The sequence below is a fragment of the Schistocerca gregaria genome, chromosome 4 (genome assembly GCF_023897955.1).
Source record: "Schistocerca gregaria isolate iqSchGreg1 chromosome 4, iqSchGreg1.2, whole genome shotgun sequence".
Classification (NCBI taxonomy): Eukaryota; Metazoa; Arthropoda; class Insecta; order Orthoptera; family Acrididae; genus Schistocerca; species Schistocerca gregaria.
The window spans coordinates 126,398,774-126,424,166 of NC_064923.1; the positions used below are offsets into that span (position 1 = coordinate 126,398,774).

General features: G+C 46.1%; 1 protein-coding gene and 1 non-coding gene across 3 annotated transcripts in view; one reads left to right on the top strand and one right to left on the bottom strand.

Annotated features, from left to right (window-relative positions):
• LOC126266957 (uncharacterized) overlaps positions 1–25,393 on the top strand; it is a 1,160,365-nt gene that overhangs the window by 819,444 nt on the left and 315,528 nt on the right. The window lies entirely within an intron of this gene.
• On the bottom strand, positions 24,631–24,703 carry Trnaa-cgc (transfer RNA alanine (anticodon CGC)). The gene has a single exon. It is a non-coding gene; the product is annotated as a tRNA-Ala (tRNA).

Below are 25,393 nucleotides of genomic sequence, written 5' to 3' on the forward strand. Positions count from 1 at the left end.
GCTGCCCATGCAGCATCAACACGATACCACAGTTCATCAAGAGTAGTAACTGGCGTATTGTGACGAGGCAGTTGCTCGGCCACCATTGACCAGACGCTCTCAATTGGTGAGAGATCTGGAGAATGTGCTGGGCAGGGCAGCAGTCGAACATTTTCTGTATTCAGAAAGGTTCGTACAGGACCTGCAACATGCGGTCGTGCATTATCCTGCTGAAATGTATGGTTTCGCAGGGATCGAATGAAGGGTAGAGCCACGGGTCGTAACACATCTGAAATGTAACGTCTACTGTTCAAAGTCCCGTCAGTGCGAACTAGAAATGACCGAGACATGTAATCAATGGCACACCATACCATCACGCCGGGTGATACGTCAGTATGGCGATGACGAATACACGTTTCCAATGTGCATTCACCGCGATGTCGCCAAACACTGATGTGACCGTCGTGATGCTGTAAACAGAACCTGGATTCATCCGAGAAAATGACGTTTTGCCATTCGTGCACCCAGCTTCGTCGGTGAGTACGCTATCGCAAAGGCTACTGTCTGTGACGCAGCGTCAAGGGTAACCGCAGCCAAGGTCTCAGAGCTGATAGTCCATGCTGCTGCAAACGTCGTTGAACTGTTCGAGCAGATGTTTGTTGTCTTGCAAACGTCCCCATCTCTTGACTCAGGGATCGAGACGTGGCTGCACGATCCGTTACAGCCATTCGGATAACATGCCTGTCATCTCGACTGCTAGTGATACGAGGCCGCTGGGATCCAGCACGGCGTTCCGCGTTGCCCTCCTGAACCCACCGATTCCATATTCTGCTAACAGTCATTGGATCTCGACCAACGCGAGCAGCAATGTCGTGATACGATAAACCACAATCGCGATCGGCTACAATCCGACCTTTATCAAAGTCGGAAACGTGATGGTACGCATTTGTCCTCCTTACACGAGGCATCACAACAACGTTTCACCAGGTAACGCCGGTCAACTGCTGTTTGTGTACGAGAAATCGGTTGGAAACTTTCGTCATGTCAGCACATAGTAGGTGTCGCCACCGGCGCCAACCTTGTGTGAATGCTCTGAAAAGCTAATCGTTTGCATATCACAGCCTCTTCTTCCTGTCGGTTAAATTTCGCTTCTGTAGCACATCATCTTCGTCTTGTAGCAATTTTAATGGCCAGTAGTGTATTTTCCGTTTCCCGCAAGTTACGGTAGGTGAATGTTGGGACATTCCCGGTACAAGACTGCCACCCGCTGCCCCGGCCTTCTCTCTCTGTGAAGATGGTACTCCATCGCTACTAATGTGAAGGGAGAGTTACGTGAAAGCACCAAGGGAATAAGAACAAGGTGACTCGCATCAAGGAGGATGTGCTTTGTACGGATTACAGCCCGGGGTCTGCCTATAGTGACTGGTTTATCAAAGTGTCTGCTGCGCGGCGACGTGGGCGACTCTGCGTGACCGGCGCTCCTGGGGAAGGCCCGCCGCCGGACCGGCGTATCCTGCTGGAGCCGCAGCCGTGGCCGAGGTGGGCGCCCAGCAGGTGCGGTCTGGCGGGGCGAGCTGGGAAGATCAGGAGTTAACGTCGACGACGGGCTCATTAACAACCGAACACAGGATCACGGAGAGGAAGGGTGGGAGAAGAAATCGCCCGTGGCCATTCACATGAACCACCAGGATTTAGCCTTAAGCGATTTAGAGAAACCACAGACAATATAAATTTGGATGTCCAGTACTGTGTCTTGGGAGGGGTTGGGGAGGGGGGGGGATTTTGGTGCGATAGGTGAGGGAAGCTACTTAATCTATTTTTTATTTTGCATGTTGGTATTCCGGTTGCTATGGGTTTATTTATCGTTGTTATTTTTTGTCGTTGTTGTTGTGGTCTTCAGTCCTGTGACTGGTTTGATGCAGCTCTCCATGCTACTCTATCCTGTGGAAGCCTCTTCATCTCCCAGTACCTACTACAGCCCACATCCTTCTGAATCTGCTTAGTGTATTCATCTCTTGGTCTCGCTCTACGATTCTTACCCTCCACGCTGCCCTCCAGTACTAAATTGGTGACCCCTAGATGCCTCAGAACATGTCCTACCAACCGATCCCTTCTTCTAGTCAAGCTGTGCCACAAATTTCTCTTCTCCCCAATTGTGTTCAATACCTCCTCATTAGTTATGTGATCTACCCATCTAATCTTCAGCATTCTTCTGTATCACCACATTTCGAAAGCTTCTATTCTCTTCTTGTACAAACTAGTTATCGTCCATGTTTCACTTCCATACATGGCTACACTCCATACAAATACTTTCAGAAACGACTTCCTGACACTTAAATCAATACTTGATGTAAACAAATTTATCTTATTCAGAAACGCTTTCCTTGCCATTGCAAGTCTACAATTTATATCCTCTCTACTTCGACCATCATCAGTTATTTTGCTCCCCAAATGGCAAAACTCCTTTACTACTTTAAGTGTCTCTTTTCCTAGTCTAATTCCCTCAGCATCACCCGACTTAATTCGACTACATTCCATTACCCTCGTTTTGCTATTGTTGATGTTCATCTTATGCCCTCCTTTCAAGACACTATCCATTCCATTCAACTGCTCTTCCAAGTCCTTTGCTGTCTCAGACAGAATTACAATGTCATCGGCGAACCTCAAAGTTTTTATTTCTTCTCCGTGGATTTTAATACCTACCCCGAAGTTTTCATTTTGTATTTGGACGAAAGTAGTAATAGCACTTATCTTTAAACATGGAAACAGAAAAAATTGTAACAGCTACAGGGGTATCTCTTTAATCAACGTATTGGTAAAATCTTCTCAGGTATTGTCGAAGGGAAAGTGCAAGTATTAGTTCAGAACAAACTGGATTAAAATCAGTGTGGGTTTAGGCCTCTTAGAGGTTTTCAGGACCAGATCTTTAGTTACGGCAAATAATGGAGAAGTGTTACGAATGGAACAGGGAATTGTATCTACGCTTTACAGATCTAGAAAAGGCATATGACCGGGTTCCTAGGAGGAAGTTATTGTCTGTTCTACGAGATTATGGAATAGGAGGCAAACTTTTGCAAGCAATTAAAGGTCTTTACATAGATATTCAAGCAGCCGTTAGAGTTGACGGTAAATTGAGTTCATGGTTCATGGTAGTTTCAGGGGCAAGACAAGGCTGCAACCTGTCTGCACTGTTGTCCATATTATTCATGGATCATATGTTGAAAACAATAGACTGGCTGATTCGATTGAAAGTTTGCAAAGTAATATTTCAGAGCTAGATCAGAAATGTAAGGACTATGTTATGGAGATTAGCATCTCCAAAACTAAAGTAATGTCAGTGGGAAAGGGATATAAACGGATTGAGTGCCAAATAGGAGGAACAAAGTTAGAACAGGTGAACGGTTTCAAGTACTTAGGATGCATATTCTCACAGGATGGCAACATAGTGAAAGAACTGGAAACGAGGTGTAGCAAAGCTAATGCAGTGAGCGCTCAGGTGCAATCTACTCTCTTGTGCAAGAAGGAAGTCAGTACCAAGATTAAGTTATCTGTGAACCGTTCAATCTTTCGACCAACTTTGTCGTATGGGAGCGAAAGCTCGGTGGATTCAGGTTACCTCATCAGTAAGGTTGAGGTTACGGATATGAAAGTAGCTAGGATGATTGCAGGTACTAGTAGATGGGAAGAATGGCAGGAGGGTGTCCATAATGAGTAAATCAAAGAAAAACTGGGAATGAACTCTATAGATGTAGCAGTCAGGGCGAACAGGATTAGATGATGGGGTCATGTTACACGCATGGGAGAAGCAAGGTTACCCACGAGACTCATGGGTTTAGCAGTAGAGGGTAGGAGGACTCGGGGTAGACCAAGGAGAAGGTACCTGGATTCGGTTAAGAATGATCTTGAAGTAATGGGCTTAACATCGGAACAGGCACCAATGTTAGCACTGAATAGGAGATCATGGAGGAATTTTAAAGGGGGACTATGCTCCACCCTGAAAGCTGAAAGGCATAATCCGTCTTAAATGATGATGATGAGTTCACTGTTGGTATCTTAGATTGCGTATCGTCGTTTTGTCATTTGGAGACAATGAGTGGAGCTGGGGACGCTAGAAAATGGAGTGCCAAGTGGAGAAATCAGAACATTTCCGAGGTGATATCCTGTTTGGGTTCAATAGAGCAGGCAGCAGCGGAGGCACGCAGAAACATTTGAGCCGCTGTATGGGAATAATGCCATTGGACGGAGCACGACAAGAAAATGTTTTTTTCGTTTTAAGGAGGATCGTGTTGACATTCGTGACTCACCATGTTCAGGAAGAGCATCGTGGTTTGATGAAGATGGTTTAAACGCATTAATCCACAATGACCCAAGTCAGTGTAGTTGAGATCTGAAAAATGAGAGGAATTCCGATCATTCCACCGTCATGCGACATTTTCATGCAAAGGGGAAGGTTCAAAAATCTGGCGTACGGATACCGCATATTCTAGCGAAAATCACAAAAATCAGCAGGTGACCTTATGTACACCTCTGTATGCTCGTCATCATTTGGCTCTTGAACAGCACAGACCATTCCTATCCTGTATCGTTACACGTGACTAGAAATGGTGGCTTTTTTGCTAACATAAGGAAAAGAAACGAATGGTTGAGTCCAAACAAAGCAGGAACTCCCCGTACAAAGAGCTGCGCGAATTCACAGAAAATAATGTTTCACATCTGGTGAAACAGCGACGGTGTTGGGGACTAATTGCTTCCCGAGATCTAACCAACACTGCTGACATTTATTGTCAACAACCTAGACGTCTTTCAGACGCATTCCAAGAACAACTACCAGAAAAACAGCGGAAGTGATGCTACTCCACAATAATGCCCGCCCATGTTCTAGTAGACTGACAATAAACACTATACAGGAGTTCTATTGGGCAGCCATTCCGCACCCACCTTATTCACCTGATCCTGCGCTCTCATATTTTCACGTTTCCTGCTCTCCATCGAACAACCTTCGACGAACTTCCTTTCCGGATGAAAATACTCTAAACATAGCTCGAATAGCTGTTCGCCTCCAAACCACGTGATATTTACAGTCGCTGGGTCGAAAAGTTATGACTAAAGTCTCTGGTATGGGTATCTGTTGTATTTATTAAAATTATGGAAAAGCGCTGTGAACTTACGCATCAACACAATAGAAAAAGAACATCGCCTGCAGAATATACATTTATTGAGATGCATGTTCCTCAAAACATACTACTATAAAACTGATCACAAAACATGAACAAATTTAGAGAGTTCCATACTTATGGCAAAGCGTACATTGAAAAATTAAAGTTCGCATATACGAAAATCTGTCATTACTACGCAGTTATCAAGCCCGATGTCTTTTACGCTACTAAAACTCTTCCTCTCGATAGAAAAGCTGATCTGGAAGACATCCTAAAAAAAGAACGCAAAATTATGAAAAAGATACTCAGCCACAACAGTCCCGAAACACAACCGAAAAAGTAGTAAACCTCGCGGCAGACGTCATAAAACACACACACACACACACACACACACACACACACACGCACACAGATATTTGATGGGCATCTCCACAGAATCCATACCACGAAAATGACTCAAAAAATTGCGACTTACGTAGCATTACTCGAAACCATACCGTGGATCCAGTAGGTCACAAAGGGTTCAGAAGAAGCTTATATAAGTTTATCAGTTATGTCAACACAGAGTTATAAAGACAAAAAATTGGCAGATGGTAAATACCGGTACTGCCCGAGAAAGAAGTCACTACAAACCAGGGACAAAGTGGAGTGAAGGAAGAAAGAGACCGCACAAAGAAAAAAGTGAGAGCTGCTTTAAGACTCTTATGACTGAAAATTAATCGTTTTTTTTGTGACCAGAAAGGGTCCGATCGCACATAATAGTAGCAAGGGGGAAACTATAACAATTGACTTAGTCTCTATGCATTACAGATACAGTCCAACACCTACTACAGTAAGATGGACTGTAGAAATTAATTCGGCCATGAAAGGGTTATCGACGTGCCACGTCGCTCAGTACACCTCCACTTGAGAATTTATTGTATTCTCGTTCACTCTCCTCTCTCTCTCTCTCTCTCTCTCTCTCTCTCTCTGTCTCTCTCTCTCTCTCTCTCTCTCTGTCCTCTCCGCCAGTGTCTCTGTCGAGGGACAGACGCGCGGAGCCAAACGTGACTTTCCGATTGGGAAATTGGGGAAGTTGGACGGACCGATTAGTGGTCGGTGAGCCGCCGTCGCGTTAGGCGTTGGGGAATCCCACGCGGCTCCGTGTCAGATCGCGGCGAACTTTTTGTGCTTTTTCTGGAGGCCAGCTTTGCACCTGTCGCAGATATGGGCACCGTGAACGGTAGGTGAGTACCGCTGTCGTTACACTGCCGCTTTCTCCGCTTCATCGAGTGCTGTATTCCGTATCCGAAAAGTGAAGGCACGGAGACGCTGGACCTACTGCAACATTTCCACTCGAAGAGCCTCTGACTGTGCGTGGCGGTGTTTGCATCGCGTACACTCCTTGCTTCCGTTCCGTTCTAGAATGATGGACGGCGTCTGAAGTTCTGTGATGCTGTCCGTGGATAATGACGTCGTACACATCAAAGTTCCAACAGCAGAAAACTGTACGAAAATGCAAAAGACCTACGCTACCCGCAGGGACTAGCACTTGACCCATGGCATACACAAATGTAGCTTATTTCGTATAAATACGAAAAATCGACATCGAAGTTATTTGCAGAGGCACCCTTGTTTAAAATACTTCTGGTGTTCAGGCCGCATCAAATCTGAGTTGAAACTCGAGCTTTTGAAGCTTATCACCATTTTGTTCTTCACGACACGATTGCCAGGGGCAAAATCTGATTTTCTTTTTATCATCGCTCGGAATTACAACTTCCATTGGCGGTATGACGTCACCTGGAGGCGGGATTCGCATGCAAAAATGCACGTAATTGGCAGTGCGGTAGTACGCACCCTTTCGACGCCGATCCGCGATTGAGGGGTGGAAGGGGAACAGAGACTATCACCAGATGCACCTCTGCCTTTAAGACTTATGATTTTTGGTTGAGTTTCTTTGAAGAAGTTCCGTCTCAGGTGCTCGCTTCCGGGAACTACTTGGATTATAGCCTCCGTCTCTCTTAAATTTTTGCTGCACACGCGAATTTCTACCTCTTCTTGTATTACGGAATCCCAGTAAGTTCGGTGCGTGGGAGAGCACCTTCATTTTCTCAAAGCTGATCTTGTGCTCTTCCGTAAGGCTGTGTTCCGCTATCGGTGAGTTCTATACTTAATGCTGAGTATGTTCAGTGCAGCTCTTAGCTATAGGTGAGCAAAGAAATTCAACCAAGAACCGTAACTGTTATGGGGATAGGTGATGCTGCGGATGGCCTCTATTCCACTTCCTCCACTCGATCTCCACCCAATGCGGGAGGCAGCCACATTGCCAAATTGTCGAAATCCTGCATTTGCGTCTGCAGATTCCGCCCTACAGGTAGCGTCACATCGGCGATAGAACTTAAAATTCCAAATTATATTACCCGACTTGAGAGCTACTGTAAAGGTAGCAAACTTCGCTCTTGGCCGACTGTCATCTCCTGACGAATAACAAGGAGACTATCTTCGAAAACTAGCCCTTTAATTCCGATCTGAGACGGTCTCAACAACGAGAGAAGCTTATATAAAATCCATTGCATTTAAATTAGGCTGTTTCTAATAAATTATTAGCTACCGACTTAATTAGACTACACTCCATTATCCTCGTTTTGTTTTTGTTGATGTTCATCTTATATCCTCCTTTCAAGACACTGTCCATTCCGTTCAACTGTTCTTCCAAGTCACGTAACTAATGATGAAGTATTGAATAGAATTGGAGAGTATAGGAGTATGTGGCACAACTTGACAAAAAGAAGAGACCTGTTAGTAGGACATGTTCTGAGGCATCAAGGGATCACAAATTTAGCATTGGAGGGCAGCGTGGAGGATAAAAATCGTAGAGGGAGACCAAGAGATGAATACACTAAGCAGATTCAGAAGGATGTGGGTTGCAGGAAGTACTGGGAGATGAAGAAGCTTGCACAGGATAGGGTAGCATGGAGAGCTGCATCAAACCAGTCTCATGACTGAAGACCACACCAACAACAATAAATTGTTGCACACAGTAACACCCGTAAAATATTTACCAGTATGTATCCACATGTACCTAAGGACCAATGATCAAATAAAACCGGTTTCAGGTTCACTTGAAGAATACTGAGGAAATGTAATTCATGCACGGCGAAAGATATTACTCCTAAACCAATCAGCATGGGTTTCGAAAAAGACGATCGTGTGAAACCCAGCTCGCGCTATTCGTCCACGAGACTCAGAGGGCCATGGACACGGGTTCCCAAGTAGATGTCGTGTTTCTTGACTTCCGCAAGGCGTTCGATACAGTTCCCCACTGTCGTTTAATAAACAAAGTAAGAGCATATGGAGTATCAGACCAATTGTGTGATTGGATTGGAGAGTTCCTAGATAACAGAACGCAGCATGTCATTCTCAATAGAGAGAAGTTTTCCGAAGTAAGAGTGATTTCAGGTGTACCGCAAGGGAGTGTCGTAGGACCGTTGCCATTCACAATATACATAAATCACCTTGTGGATGACATCGGAAGTTCACTGAGGCGTTTGCGGATGATGCTGTGCTATATCGAGAGGTTCTAACAATGGAAAATTGTACTGAAATGCAGGACGATCTGCAGCGAATTGACGCATGGTGCAGGGAATGGCAATTGAATCTCAGTGTAGACAACTGTAATGTGCTGCGAATACATAGAAAGAAAGATCCCGTATCATTTAGCTACAATATAGCAGGTCAGCAACTGGAAGCTGTTAATTCCATAAATTATCTGTGAGTAGGTATTAGGAGTGATTTAAAATGGAATGATCATATAAAGTTGATCGTCGGTAAAGCAGATGCCAGACTGAGATTCATTGGTAGAGTCCTAAGGAAATGCAATCCTAAAACAAAGGAAGTAGGTTACAGTACGCTCGTTCGCCCACTGCTTGAATACTGTTCAGCAGTGTGGGATCCGTACCAGATAGGGTTGATAGAAGAGATACAGAAGATCCAACGGAGAGCAGCGCGTTTCGTTACAGGATCATTTAGTAACCGCGAAAGCGTTACGGAGATGATAGATAAACTCCAGTGGAAGATGATAGTGGAAGCTTCCTGTGCTACACAAGATGAGGTGACTTGCGGAATATACCTAAATGTAGAAAAACTACTCTCTGGAAACCCCTGCATAAGCGCGAAATTCACTGAATTTTCGCTTTTGTCCTTCCTTCAGTCCTATATGGGCGTAAAGAATACGATGCTTCCGTTCTCGGAATATAAGACCGTGGCTCTCCGTAACGCTCAGTTCCTCTGTTTCAGAGTCTGCCGCTGAAACAGCGCTTTACTTGGTCGCTTTCACGTTTACTGTTAGGACCCAGGAGCGAAATGCACAGCTCTCCTTTGGTAGTTCAGTCGCCTATTGAAAGCCCCAGATCAACGAAAAATATTAACCAGGAGTGATCGAACAAGGGATTTATAAGTTCCGTCGTTTCTAGAAGAACTACACAATGTTTGGATTCTTGCAATGAATGTAAAACCCTGCTACCTGACCGGCTCAATTAGGCTTTCCTGTATGACCGTGTACCTAAAGTCCATAATCTGTGGAGAAAAGGCATCTACTCCTAAGAATACTGCAAAACCGACAGAAGTAGATGAAGTAATAACCGAATCGCCACTGCTCAATATTTTAGCAGTGACGATTAGAAACAAATTTCCTTTAACTTTACATATTTTTAGTTACGTAAACTAGTGTTTTAGTTAACAGTAATTAGCGGAAAATTTGAAAGAAAGGTTTTCAAAGTATGTCATTAATGAAATAACCAACGGTCGCCAGTTCCTTAGCGGTACAAGAATAATTAAATTGGAACTGAACGTTATACTCGTAAGCAATCTTACGTAAGAATAGTTATTGGCGTCATGACGTAGGAACAGTACCGAAGGCACACTTCATTCCACACATTTCGCAGTGGACAGATAATAACCACATAGCAAACACGTACAACGTATCGTATTTATTTTCAAAGATCAATTTAAGTAAGATTGTTTACTGGCTATGGACAAAACTTTTTGCTATATTACTCACCGTAAGACGGACTGTCGTAAGTGTAGCAAGCAGAAAGATTGTTTGAATTTAGCGGTTACTTTGATATTTGTTTGAAATAAAAGTTACAAATTATGCGACAAGCTATAAATTATAACTGTGGGCTGACAATGAAATTCAGTGTCCAAGTTACGTAAAGTTTTACTACGAGTTCTTTTTTTTTTACTGTGAAAGTTACTCATGTTTTTAGCAAATGAATTAATAGTAGCTTTTGCATCATTCTATTTCTGACATCATCCATATTACAACCAAAGATTTCATTAGTAAGTAATTGTCCAAAAGTTGGAAAAATCATTTTTTGATAACCTAATAAATTATGTTGACTTCGGTGCTTGTGTTGACATGCGACTCATTGCTCTACAGTACTAGCATCAAGCACATCAGTACGTAGCATCAACAGGTTAGTCTTCATCACGAACGTGGTTTTGCAGTCAGTGCAATGTTTAGAAATGCGGAGTTGGCAGATTGTCATTTGATGTATGGATTAGCACGGGGCAATAGCCGTGGCGCGGTACGTCTGTATCGAGACAGATTTCCAGAACGAAGGCGTCCCGACAGGAAGACGTTCGAAGCAATTGATCGGCGTCTTAGAGAGCACGGAACATTCCAGCCTATGACTCGCGACTGGGAAAGACCTAGAACGACGAGGACACCTGCAATGGACGAGGCAATTCTTCGTGCAGTTGACGAAACCCTAATGTCAGCGTCAGAGAAGTTGCTGCAGTACAAGGGAACGTTGACCACGTCACTGTATGGAGAGTGCTACGGAAGAACCAGTTGTTTCCGTACCATGTACAGCGTGTGCAGGCACTATCAGCAGCTGATTGGCCTCCACGGGTACACTTCTGCGAATGGTTCATCCAACAATGTGTGAATCCTCATTTCAGTGCAAATGTTCTCTTTACGGATGATGCTTCATTCCAACGTGATCAAATTGTAAATTTTCACAATCAACATGTGTAGACTGATGAGAATCCGCACGCAGTTGTGCAATCACGTCATCAACACAGATTTTCTGCGAACGTTTGGGCAGGCATTGTTGGTGATGTCTTGATTGGGCCCCATGGTCTTCCACCTACGCTCAATGGAGCACGTTATCATGATTTCATACGGGATACTCTACCTGTGCTGCTATAACATGTGCCTTTACAAGTACGACACAACATGTGGTTCATCCACGATGGAGCTCCTGCACATTTCAGTCGAAGTGTTCGTACGCTTCTCAACAACAGATTCGGTGACCGATGGATTGGTAGAGGCGGACCAATTCCATTTCCGCCACGCTCTCCTGACCTCAACCCTATTGACTTTCATTTATGGGGGCATTTGAAAGCTCTTGTCTACGCAACCCCAGTACCAAATGTAGAGACTCTTCGTGCTCGTATTGTGGACGGCTGTGATACAATACGCCATTCTCCAGGGCTGCATCAGCGCATCAGGGATTCCATGCGTCGGAGGGTGGATGCATTTATCCTCGCTAACGGAGAACATTTTGAACATTTCCTGTAACAGTGTTTGAAGTCATGCTGGCACGTTCTGTTGCTGTGTGTTTCGATTCCATGACTAATGTGACTTGAAGAGAAGTAATAAAATGAGCTCTAACATGGAAAGTAAGCGTTTTCGGACACATGTCCACATCACATATTTTCTTTCTTTGTGTGTGAGGAATGTTTCCTGAAAGTTTGGCCATACCTTTTTGTAACACCCTGTATATGACTGGGGTTAATGAAACTGCTGAGATGCGTAGGGGCGAATAGATGTGCAAATGTTGAGCGACTGACGGCCCAGGGGGCTACCAACAGCGTCTCTTCAATTACCGTACGGCGAACGTCGCTACATGTGGACCTATGCATTAGGCACCCGATTCGTGCACCCCTGCTGACCTGAATTTGCACGCCAACACCGCAACTGGTTGTTCAATAAGTGGCGAAAGGCGGCCGTTTCGGATGAATCACGTTTCATGCTCCATTGGACAGGTGCCGTTGGCGGCTCAAAATGGTTCAAATAGCCCTAAGCACTATGAGACTTAACATCTGAGGTCATCAGTCCCCTAGACTCAGAACTACTTAAACCTAACTAACCTAAGGACATCACCCACATCCATGCCCGAGGCATGATTCGAACCTGGGATCGTAGTAGCAGCGCCGTTCCGAAATGAAGCGCTTAGAACCGCTCGGTCACAGTGGCCGGCCCTTTGGCGGCCTTAAATTTCTGACAGCAAACACTCTACAGCAATCATCGGAAAGATCCAGTCTGGAGAGCATTCTGTAGGTGATTCTGTCAATCTGGAAGGCACAGTGGATCAACACCCTACGTGGAGTTCGTCTTCGGCTCGACGGCATCTACCAGCAGAAGAGTGCAACAGGTCACACAGCTTGCAGTGTATGTGCGTGGTTCGAGGGAGCGCCAGGCTGAGATTACTGTACTCCTCTGGTGACCAGATTCCTCGGATTCATACTCAGTCGGGGATCGGTGGGACCACCGCCATTGGGCTGATCGTGCCATGGATCTTCATCCGAGAAGCCGCGCGCAGCTGGCCACGGCGCTGGAGTCGGCATGGCTGCACGTTCCAATCGGTACCTTCCAGAACCTCAATGACTCTCCTCCTGCATGTTTCGCAACAGTTCGCTCTTCTGAAGTGGTTATTCAGATTTTTGAAGGTGGTCACATTAATGTGACTGGACAGTGTATATTCATCAATAATTGGTGTTTCCACTCATAGACACATAATACGTTAAATCTGTTTAGCTGAGAGACAACTGTGAGTGTTTACAAGAAGCCTTAATGTGTTATCACTGGTCGGGTATTACTGGCAACTGCCTCGCGGGACCGATTGTTTGTATATGTTTCAGCGGTCAGGTGCATGTCCACTTTGCGTATGGTACACGCAGAAATAAGTGTGTTAGGTGTCACGAAGATTCATGCTGCCAGTGCATGATGGTACTCCAGATTACTTGGACATTACTGTGGACAGACACCTCCGGCATGTCTTCCTCGATCGATGGACCTACGAGGCAACCTAGTTGTGTAGCCGCACCATAGTGAGAAATACCGTGTCTGAATATCTCTTCTGAGAGGTTCAGGCACTCGATTAACACATGCGTGCTACCCCTGACAGTGTGTAGCGGCAGCTGGTGTACCTAACGAGCGATACATTCCGCGATATGGCGATTGCGTAGTTGCCTCAAGATCGTCTCCTGGAACACCTCCTCTAGACCATATGACAGGATGTCGTCAGCTAGATTGTGATGCATGGTGTACGGACTGGTGGGACTGAAATGGCCTGCAGCGAGGAAAGCATGCATATCTGCGCTTTTACTCTACGAGACGGGAGACATTAACAGCAAACACCTGAGGCGGTGGGCCAGTATATTGCGGCTATGCGTGTACGGCTTCTGAGTAGGTGGGTAGCCTGCATGTGTTGTTTCCGATTACCAGACACGATACCTGCTGTGGTGTCACATGCTGCACCTGTCGAGTATTCGTCGACAACATGGTTTAGGTTGAACTACGCCATTCGCTGGGGCTACAGGACACTCTTCTCCCTTCAGTCGGTGGGCTGCATCGGTGTCTCTACATTCAGATGATGCTCTATCGGCTGTCATGTAGACCAGACGACACGAGGAATGCAATACATTTTCAAGAAGGGACCAGCTGGGACTTGATTGGCAAGGTGCTCGTTGGGATCAGCCCCTAGTATTTTCACTCACGTACGCTACCGTTGTGTCCAGAGGTGGGGCAGCGAGTGACACAGATCTCACGCCCGCGAGGGTCTTTAACCTTTCAGGGCAGACGCAGCTGCGGTTTTACGGAGTATTTCCGAGGTAGGGATCCAGCTGCGTGCATCTCTCTTGGCTTCGCGCTCATCTCACAGACGCACGTACACCGGCGAAATTCTGCGGTTTCTAGACCTGTGTGCTGAATAGGAGAGCAAGCAGGCGTTACAGCTGAACACATCACCAAGGTGTGTCCGCTAGAAAACGTGCACTGCCCGGTCGACGTGTTCCCAGGTACAGTGCGGTACCAGCGACGGCCGATGCTATCATCTCTAAATGTTTTCGAGGATGAATCATTCACTCTGGAGCGGAACGTCCGCTGTTTCGAAATCCCTTGGCAAATTACAACTGCATGCCGGACCAAGAGTCGGAAGCGAACATTGTCTTCGAAAACCAAGTTCCCGGTCCCGACTTCTGGTCCGCAGCATGTGGGTTTTTTTTCCCTCCTGCTCAGTACTTGGTGATTGTCTCTCATACACAGTCTTACCCTATGTCTCTCTATCCGTCTCTCTCTCTACCTGCTTATCTGTCTTTCTGTCTGTCTATGTGTTTATCTACCACAGGTGTCCAAAATTAAAGCAACAAAGGAAATTTTATAAGGTTGCATTTATTTTGGCACAAAACAGTATAAACAGTTGATAGTACAGTAGAAACGATGCAAAGAAGACAGAACGTAATCAGCTGCGACTGTAGACAAAAATGTTCTCCGTCTTTTCCAACTTAACGGATTTTCACACACTTTCCGATAAATTGTTAATGTGTTCACTGTGGAGTGTGACCACCTCTGGCAGCAATACAGACCTGACAACCACGGAGCATGCTGTGAATGATGTCAACAATGCCAAGTTGAGGCAATAATGCCCAGTCTTCCTGCGGAGCTGCTTGGTGAGTGGATAGTGGATGCTGAGGTGATGCAACCCTCTCCCTAGTGCATCCCAAACGTGCTCTATGGGATTCAGATCGGGAGTGGGAGGAGGCCATGCCGTGCGTGCAATATTTTCCGTTTCCAAGAACGGAGGTCCAGCATTACCGTCCATCAGTACGAAGTTTGGGCGCACAGCTCCTCGAAACAAGCGCTCATAAGGTCGCAAGACCTCGTCACGATACCTGACACCAGTTAAACCTTTCCCTATTCACCCGTACAGTTGTATCAAGAGGTGTTTAAGTGGTCACCACAATCCCTGCCCGCACCATTAGCGATCCACCTCGATATCGGTCTCTCTCTACAATGTTTGGGTCTCGAAATCATGTTGCAAGTTCCCTCCAGAGACGCATTCGTCGAGAATCAATCTCCTGACCAAATCGGGACTCATTTCTGAAAATACCATTGGCCCACTGTTCGACTGTCCAGGTGGCATGTTTACGACGCCACGTTCTCTTCTCTGACGACGTGTCAGAGGCACACATGCAGTAGGTCGCCGACAATAAATGCCACTCTGTCGAAGCCTTTTTTTCCTTCAGCATTTGCCTCGATAGGACGCGTCCAGTGGATGCCAGTTGCTGCGCAGTACTAAGGTGGTAGCGTCGTGCCTTTACAGCCAAATAGTGGTCCTCTCTTTCTGATGTCACAAGTGGTCGCCGTCCCCTGGTCTGCGGGAAACATTTTCGGTCTCTATAACCTGTCGCCACACCCCAGAAACAACAGAACGATTCACATTAAGCCATCGGGCCACATGAGTTTTCGATTGTCCGGCTTCCATTCGTCCTGTGGCCCTCCAACGCAGAGAGTCTGGTAGACGTATTATCTGTGCCACACTGCACTGTCTGTGATTGTGTGCACAACGATTGTGGATTTGGGACTATCCAGAAAACACCACTCCGTTTGATAGGTGCCCTGACAACATCGCTGGAGTGGTTCTCCGTTGACCGAAATGCCATCTTCCATGCAGAACACGACCGTACGGACATCTGTTGAGAGTTCGCATGATTATATCGTGAATTAGACCCAGGACGCGGAAAATAGCGGTTCGTTGCTTTAATTTTGGTCACCAGTGTATCTGTCTACCTTTTGTTCGAATCTGAATAAAGTGTTTTTGTTTGAGTGTTTTCGACTATTATACTTCCATTTACATATTCCGTGACTTATGATGTTCCTTCAACTGTGTTCATATTGCATAAGATGCATTACACATGCATGACTTCTCATATTGTGTCAAAAAATACAAGAGGTGTAGTCAGACACGAACGTAAAATGGTGAGGATAAATCCAGAGTCAAGAATCAAAGGATTCCGTAATTTGTATAAGTTACGGTGAAAGGGTTACGGGGACGCCAATATTTTTCATTCTCTGGGGTAGACGCCAAAACGGCGTTCAATAGAAAGACTTACATCTGTCTATTGAGCCGCACGCAAATTCTGCAGGAGAAGCCTTGAGCACCAGGGCAGGTTTACTGCTGACATTCCGAAAGTGTACTTTCCACGAAGAGTTCGGAAGCATATTTCTTCCTCCCGCACACATTTCTCGCTTGATGACCACGCCGAAAAATCCAGTGAAATTGGAGATCAAGCGGAACCTTTCCGACAGTTGTTCTTTCCACGCACCATTCGCGGATGAGTCTGGTAAGGGGAAATGGTAGAGAAACCGAAAGTACCTGCTGCTGACTGCGGATTTAAGGGCACAAAACATCTAAGGTAATCAGTCATCGTCCCAGAACGGAATCAGTGTACCCAATCTGTCTATGTCTAGAGTGAATTCTGTGTGCAAGTGCTGAAAGTTTTTAAATGTTTGCTTAGAGTGTATCTGAGATGGGACTTAACCCGGTAAGCGCTTTGTGAGATTTGGAAAAAATACTTAATAGAGACATCTGGGGCCGACCGGCGAACCGACCTTCGTAAAATATCAATTAGTTTAAGCAAATAGTGACACTTTGAGAAGTAATTTTAAAGCCGTTCACAAAATTAACCTTTATTACCATAGCAAGCAACGAAAACAATAATAAATTGGCAAAATCAAAACAGTCAAGTGTTTCAAGGTTGTCTTTTCACTTTGGAACCACAGGGACATTCAGTTTTGAACCACCCACCATATTTTTGAAAGCAATTTCGCTTTTTTCCTAGACTGCAAATAGCTAAATCTGCGCTCGACTTTTGACTAACACAAATGGAACAGTTATCGAAATACTGTCAAAACAAAAATGACAGCATTAACTTGGCTGAAAATCTCAAACACTTGGAAATCACTAGCAACACCGAGAATGCCTGAAAGACCAGCCAGTGGCTGTTGATCTCTTATGCTTCATTATGTCTCAAAGCTAACAGACAGCAAGGACGGATAAATACGCAAAGTCTCGCACAATCAGCTCAACGGCTCTTGTATCTAGGTTGCTGTCAAGACCAATACACTGTAGTATGAAAGAGAGATTTGCCCACCTATTATATTTAACGATCAGCTCGGTTTTCGGAAACGTAAAAAGGGGCGGACAGGCAGTCCTGACATTGAAATTGATAATGGAAGGAAGAATGGAGAAGATTCAAGACATGTTCATAATATTTCGAAGAAAGCGTTCGACAATGTAAAATGCTGCAAAACGTTAGAAATTCTGAAAAAAATAGGAGCAATGTATAGAGAAAGACGGATAACACACAATATGTACAAGAACCAAGAGAGAACAAAACGGACGGTAGTTCAGGACACATGATGTTATAAACGATAAGATGCTTGAAAAACTGCCGCTTCATGCATGACGTTTAAATTTGTTACTTCTGTGCTACTATATACGCAATAAATTTCGCATAAAGAATCCACATGTGCCACTAAAGATACGTAAAAAGTTATATCGTCGTATGACACACAGATCAGGAGATATGACGTCATAATCATTCACATGCGTGAAAAAATACCGCATGACGCACGAAGTTTTAATACTTGTATTCTTTACTCCTGCAGTTGAGTCAACTTAAGGAAATCCTTGACACCTGGCGAGACTTTCGACAGCTTTCAACTGCGAAGCGCAAACGGCTACAGTTGAAAACAATAGCTGCCTGCACAGGGTGTTAAAAAAATGAAGAATACTTTGAGAGGTGGTAGTACTCATTGAACAAGAAAAATAAGTACACTAAACATGGGTCCGAAAATGCATACTTTCTGTGAGAAAAACGTTTTTACAGGAGATGTTCAACGTGTCGTCCATTCATGACAATGCACCCCTGTACCCTCCGGTGTAAGGAATGACGCACCCTTTGAAGTACATCCTGCTGTTGTAACTATTGGCACGCACTGAAGACGCGACCCTGTGGTGGCCGCACATCATTGATTCGTGTGGCGTAGACCAATCCCTTCAAGTGTCCACTAACCAAACATCTAGGGGATTGCGGTCTGGGGAACGACCAGGGCAAGGTGTGCCCATCCCCCTCCTCCACCCCCATCCACCCTACCAATATAGCGGTCCTCAAATGTCTGTGTCGTATGTTCGCGCACTTTGGTGCGCCATCATGAGTGAACCACGTATTTTGTTGCTGCCATGGCACAGCCTCCAGCAAGGTAGGCAATACATTAATGAGCAAGTCCAAATAATGCACCTCAGTTAAGCTTTGTTGTAGCACGTATGTCCCTATTAATATACCCCCAAATACGCCTGCCACTACATTGATTGGAAATCGGTGCTGATGCTCAAAATGGTTCAAATGGCTCTGAGCACTATGGGACTTAACAGCTATGGTCATCAGTCCCCTAGAACTTAGAACTACTTAAACCTAACTAACCTAAGGACATCACACAACACCCAGCCATCACGAGGCAGAGAAAATCCCTGACCCCGCCGTGAATCGAACCCGGGAACCCGGGCGTGGGAAGCTACCGCACGACCAGGAGATGCGGGCGGTGCTGATGCCCTCTTTCATGAATTACTTGGGGATTTACATCTTCCCATACATGCTGGTTATTGAAATTGACAACACCATCTCTTGTGAACCCTGCATGATCGGTAAATAAAGACGTGAACAGTGGATCGCCGGTCGGAGTGGCCGAGCGGTTCTAGACGCTACAGTCTGGAACCACGCAACCGCTGCGGTCGCAGGTTCGAGTCCTGCCTCCGGCATGGATGTGTGTGATGTCCTTAGGTTAGTTAGGTTTATGTAGTTCTAAGTTCTAGGAGACTGATGACCTCAGAAGTTAAGTCCCATAGTGCTCAGAGCCATTTGAACCATTTTTTGAACAGTGGATCAGCAACACACTTCTGCAACAGCTGTTGACAGAAAGGCCGTCTTATGGCCTGAACGCGCTGTACATGACGTGGGTACAGCAGCTGTTCCTGAAGTAATCCCCCCCACCCCCACCCCCCCCCCCTGCCCCCCACCCCCCACATGAAAGATTGAGACACACGTTCTACTGCCGCTAATCGTCGCACATTGGTCCCAGGGGTTTCTTCCACCGAAAGTAGCACACGCTGCTCCATGTCAGACGTGCGAACTGTGCATGGCCTCTCACTGTCGGTCTTCCGAGGTGCAAGGGTACCTGCATCCCTCACACGCTGGGAAAGTCTGCCAAACAGCTTAACAGAGGGCCTCTGTGCTGTAAATATTTCTCAGCGTAGAGGGCACGGGCTAGCAGGCTACGTCCATTTGCTAATCCAGAATATCATACAGATATATGCCCTTTCCATTATGAATAAGTGGTGGAAGGGAAAAAATGTAAATGTACTACATTTGTGCGTACAAACAGCGCGATAACAGTAAACAAATAAGGGAATTTGCAATTGGAAGAAGGTAAAACACCATAATACGTACCCAGGGTTCAGAGTACTGTACAGTAAGGCACACAAACACGACGAAAACTAACGTAGCCTTCGACTCGAACCACACAACTGACTGCAGATGACCTAATGGCAAGTTGAATACTGTGAGACATCATAATACGCTGTCGGAGCGCCAGTGCAAGGACTATGCTCATACCGGCAAGTAGGTGTTGTGGAGCCCTTCCTATAGAAAGTATGCGTTTCCGGACCCATATTCACTGGACTTTTTATTCTTGTTTCGATGAGCGCTGCTACCTCTCAAAGTATTCGACACTTCTTTTTAACACCATGTAGAGCTGTCAAGACGTCTTGCCATCCGGACGCGTACAAAATCATATTGTAGATGCGCAAAGCAGCTGCGCCCAGCGTACACAAAGTTTTTCATAATTAGAAAGATGTTTTCAAGAATACATAGAAATGAAATTTTTTCAATATTAAACTACAAACAGCTCTCTTTTCATTTCTGACAAAAAATTGGCAAAATTAACCACCGGGCAATGCCGGGTTTGTCAGCCAGTGACAGAAATAAAAGAGGGGTTCAAAAGTGAGACCAAAATTAATGGTGGAAGTATACTGTATCGAACAGCGCAGGTGAAGAAGCTGTTGTAACGAGGGCTTATTAGGCGAATAGACTGGCCTGCTCGTTCCCGCGACTTCAGTCCCATCCAGAACGACTGGGATGCCTTGTCGAGACGGATTGCAACACGTTCACATACACCAACGGCCTTCCAGTAATTGGCAAACGTGCTGGTGCAAAAATAAAACGCACTACTACAAGAACTCCCTACCAACTTTGAGGTCAGTATGGGAGCACGTTACACAGCAGGCATTACGTCCGTGGTGACGACACAACCCATTAAGAACTGAGTCCCGCCTTTTACACTGAACAGCCAAAGAAACAGGTACACCTGCCTAATATCGTGTAGGGCCCCCGCCAGCAAGCAGAAGTGCCGCAACACAGCGAGGCATGGACTTGACTAATGTCTAAAGTAGTGCAGCAGGGAATGGACACCATGAATCCTGCAAGGCTGTCCATAAATTCGCAAGAGTACAACAGGGTGAAGATGTCTTCTGTACAGCAGCTTGCAAGGCATGCCAGATATACTCAATAATGTTCATGTTTGGGGAGTTTGGTGGCCAGCGGAAGTGTTTAAACTTAGAAGAGTGTTCCTGGAGCCACTCTGTAGCAATTCTGGACTTGTGGGGTGTCGCACTATCCTGCTGGAATTGCCCGAGTCTGTCGGAATGGACGATGGACATGAATGGATGCAAGTGATCAGACAGGATGCTTACGTACGTGTCATCTGTCAGAGTCGTATCTAGACGTACCAGTGGTCTCATATCACTTCAGTTACACAGGCCCCACACCATTACAGAGCCTCCACCAGGCTGAACATTCCCCTGCTGACACGCAGGTTCCATGGATTGATGAGCTTGTCTCCATACCTGTACACGTCTATCCGCTCGATGCAATTTGAACCGAGACTCGTGCGACCAGGCAACATGTTTCCAGTCATCAACAGTCCAATGTCGGAGTTGACGGGCCCAGGCGAGACGTAAAGCTTTGTGTCGTGCCGTCATCACGCGAACACGAGTGGGCATTCGGCTCCGAAAGCCCACATCGATGATGTTTCGTTGAATGGTTTGCACGCTGACACTTGTTGATGTCCCAGCATTGAAACCTGCAGTAATTTGCGGAAGGGTTGCACTTCCGTCACGTTGAACGCTTCTCTTTCGGTCGTCGTTGGTCCTGTTCTTGCAGGATATTTTTCCGGCCGTAGCGATGTCGGAGATTTGATGCTTTACCGGATTGCTGATATTCACGATACGTTCGTGGACTGGTCGTACGGGAAAATCCCCACTTCATTGCTACCTCGGATATGCTGTATCCCATCCGTCGTGCGCCGACTGTAACACCACGTTGAAAACGCATTTAAATCTTGTTAAGCTGACATTGTAGCAGCAGTAATCGATCTAACAACTGCGCCAGACATTTGATTAGGTGTTTCCGACCGCAGCGCCGTATTCTGCCTGTTGACATATCTCTGTATTTGAATAGGCATGGCTGTACCAGTTTCTTTGGCGCTTCAGTGTACGAGGATTGGAAATTAAATAGGTCCTTCAAAATAGTCACCAGCGTTGTATAGAACTCGTCGCCAGCGATGTGGAAGGCGTAGTATACCCTTGGCAGAACCTGTTCTGTTGATGGTGCGAATGGAGTGGTCTACCGCGTGTCGAATCTCTGAAACAGTTCTGAAGCGAATACCAATATGTGGTTCCTTCATCTTCGGAATCAAATAAAAGTCACAAGGACTTAAGTCCGGGGAGTATGGTGGATCCAACAGTACTTCCCAGTCCCATAGACCGAACGGAGCAGCCACAGCTTGCGCTCTATGCGCCAGCGCATTGCCGTGCAAAGTAATGGGTGGGTTGCGCAGAAAGTGTCGCCGCTTATTTCGCAAAGCTGGCCGCAGTCGATGCTCCTAAAAACGAACAGTAACACTGTGCATTGACGGTCTGCCGTGGAGGAACGTAATGCGTTGGGATAACACCATCACAGTCGTACACGAGAATCACCATCAACAGAACAGGTTCTGCCAACGGTATACTACGCCTCCCACATCGCTGGCAACGGGTTCTACACAACGCTGGTGACTTCTTTGGAGGACAGTAACAGGTGCAAACATGTGACTCTTTTGTATCGGTTGTGATAAATATTTGTCACTATTTAAGTTGCAACCATCGTGCAGGTCACCATGATAAATCGCGGTGACGTCAGTGTAATTATTGTCTTAGAATGGAACTGGTATTCTTATTCGTCTCATTGTGTATTTCTCTCAGTTATCTTCCATAGGAGTTTGTTCTATGTGTGGTATCAGTTTCATCTAGGTATATTATGTGGCGGTGGCACATCATGCGAAAGTCATATTTGCCCTTACAGTTTGCACACCAGTATGTTCTCTGGCACCCCAAAAGATAAAGAGTGAAATGTCTCGTTCTGTCCGCACGCCTGAGACGAAGTAGCATGTGCTACAGTTGGTGGAGGAATATCCTGGGACCCAGTGTGCGACGATTAGCAGTAGTGGAATGCGTGAGTCGTCCTCTTGATTGGGAGTGTGATCCTTCATGTGAAGAACTTCCCTGCTTCATCGCGTCGATGGGCAAAGGCGATGCATTGCTATGAATGGACCTCACGCTGATCCGAGTATCAAAAGGGCATCAAGCGAAACTCCTCGTGTGAACTAGTGTCCATATTTCACAAATTATACGTTTTTGGGCCCATGGTTATTGCACTTATTTTTCTTAGTCTGATAATCACTACTACGTATCAAAATGTTCCACACATGCATATGTTGGATGGGCCATATGTGTGATGTGCTGCAAGAGGAAGCAAGAAGTTTACGGTTTAATGTTCCGTCGATGACTTTGTCGGTAGGGACGGTGCAAAAGCTCATATTGGGGGTCTTTCTTCTTTATTCATATCAGAGGTACACTAAAATGAACACATATACAGTACATACAAAGAAAACTATACAGTATTCACCCAGAATTGGGCAACTTTGACAAAATTGGGTGCTGCAGACGTTAAGTCCTTCATGCTACAGCTGATTGGGCATAAGTTACATTTGAAGAGATGCCATGTTGTTTGCAATTCACCGCACTGTGTTGGCAGTTGGAGGTTCCATTTAAGGAGATTGTCCCTCGATCTTGCGACTTCGGGCCGTATTTTGTACAAGGACTTCCAGATGACCCGCTTCTCCATGTGTCCAGGCGGCAGGGATTCTTGTGGTGTCATCCAGTTTGACAGGTGTTGGCATCTTTCTTTCCATTTTGTGAGTCAGGTAGCCGCGGCTGATCCTTCTAAGGGCTGTGAAGTTGTTAGGAAACTCTTCCTGGCCTTCCGTCTTGGCTTGGCAGGTTGATGTACAAAGAGTGGATGTGAGGTCACTGTATTTGATTTATGCCTCTCGATGTTAGCGGCGACCTCTCTTCTGATGTCTCATGGATAAATCCCAGCGAGACATTGAACTTTGTCCATGGGGGTTGGCCTTAGGCAGCCTGTAACAATCCTACAGCTGTCATTTAAGGCTACATCAACCTGCTTTGCATGTACTGAATTGTTCTACACTGGGCTATCGTACACTCGTGCAGAACAGCATAAGGCAAGAGCTGTTGTTCTTAATGTTTGTGGATGTGTACCCCAGTTCGATCCCGCCTGTTTCCGAAGAAGGCAGTTTTTGGAGGATACTTTCGGCTTCAGCTTCCTTGTAGGTTAGTGTACGGTCGAGAGTGACACCCAAATACCTGTGGTGGGAACAATATTCTAGTGCAAATCTTTTCCAGAATATTTCAAGTTTGCTCTCAGCTTTTTTATGTTTCAGATGGAATGAACACATGTCCATTTTCTTAGGATTCGGTGCGAGTTGATTCTTTTCGTAGTAAGTACCAAGCTGTTGTTGATCGTGTGTAAGCTTTATCTCTATATCTTCAAACCGACTGCCCTGGGCGGCAAGAGCAAGGTCATCAGCATGTATGAAACTTTTGCATCCTTGAGGCTGTGGTTGATCGTTAGTGCACACATTAAATAAAATAGGTGACACTACTCTTCCTTGAGGGAGACCGTTCTTTTGAGTTCTCCATCGGGTGTGCTTCCCTTGGAAGTCCAAGGAGTGTTACAATTATCCTCGTCAGCGCGTAGTCGTTAGTCAGGTTGTAGATTTTGTGCAGTGACACTCTATGGTTTACGGTGTTATATTGGTGGTGGTGGTGGTTAGTGTTTAACGTCCCGTCGACAACGTGGTCATTAGAGACGGAGCGCAAGCTCGGTGTAGGGAAGGATTGGGAAGGAAATCGGCCGTGCCCTTTCAAAGGACCCATCCCGGCATTTGCCTGAAACGATTTAGGGAAATCACGGAAAACCTAAATCAGGATGGCCGGAGACGGGATTGAACCGTCGTCCTCCCGAATGCGAGTCCAGTGCGCTAACCACTGCGCCACCTCGCTCGGTTGTTATATTGGGGTAGGATGGGGAAGTAAACTGCACGTGCCCTTCCGCATTTGTTTTCAGGCATTTAGGGAAATCCGTAAAACCTGAATCTTGACGGATCTGAACCGCCTTCCTCCCGAATATGTGTCCAGTGTCTTACAATTCCGATACACCGCTCGGTGCCTCTTGCGCTGTCTGCATTCCTTGGGTAGAACCAGGATTACCTTCTCTCTCTCTCGTACATCCTCCCTCCCTCGCCGGGCGTGCTCATACAGTCCGACCTTCCGGACTGATGGGCTCGCGACACCGCCAGGCAGAGCTGGATGCGGCGTGTTTGAAGTGCAGAGCTGCTCGATTGTCCCCGCAAGGTCGCGGGAGGCGGAATGCCCGTCGCTAAGAGCTCATTAGCGTCACAATGCGGCGCTCGTAATTACAAGAGGTGCCGAGGGATCAAATGCAGGCCCGCTGCCGGCTGTCCCGCCTCTCAGGCCGCGTCACGACACAATCGAATACGAGTCTGCGCGGCATCGGCACACGTGGTGGCACGTTCCGGTGTCCATTAGAGACCCCTGGCTCATTTGCTACGGCCACCTGTTGACGAAACACCTGGCTGCCGTGTTTATTAAAGCGGGCCGGAACGCGGTAGCATCGGGACGGTCACATGTCGATACATTCTCGTTCTGACGTGCCCATTCAGTCCGGAAGGT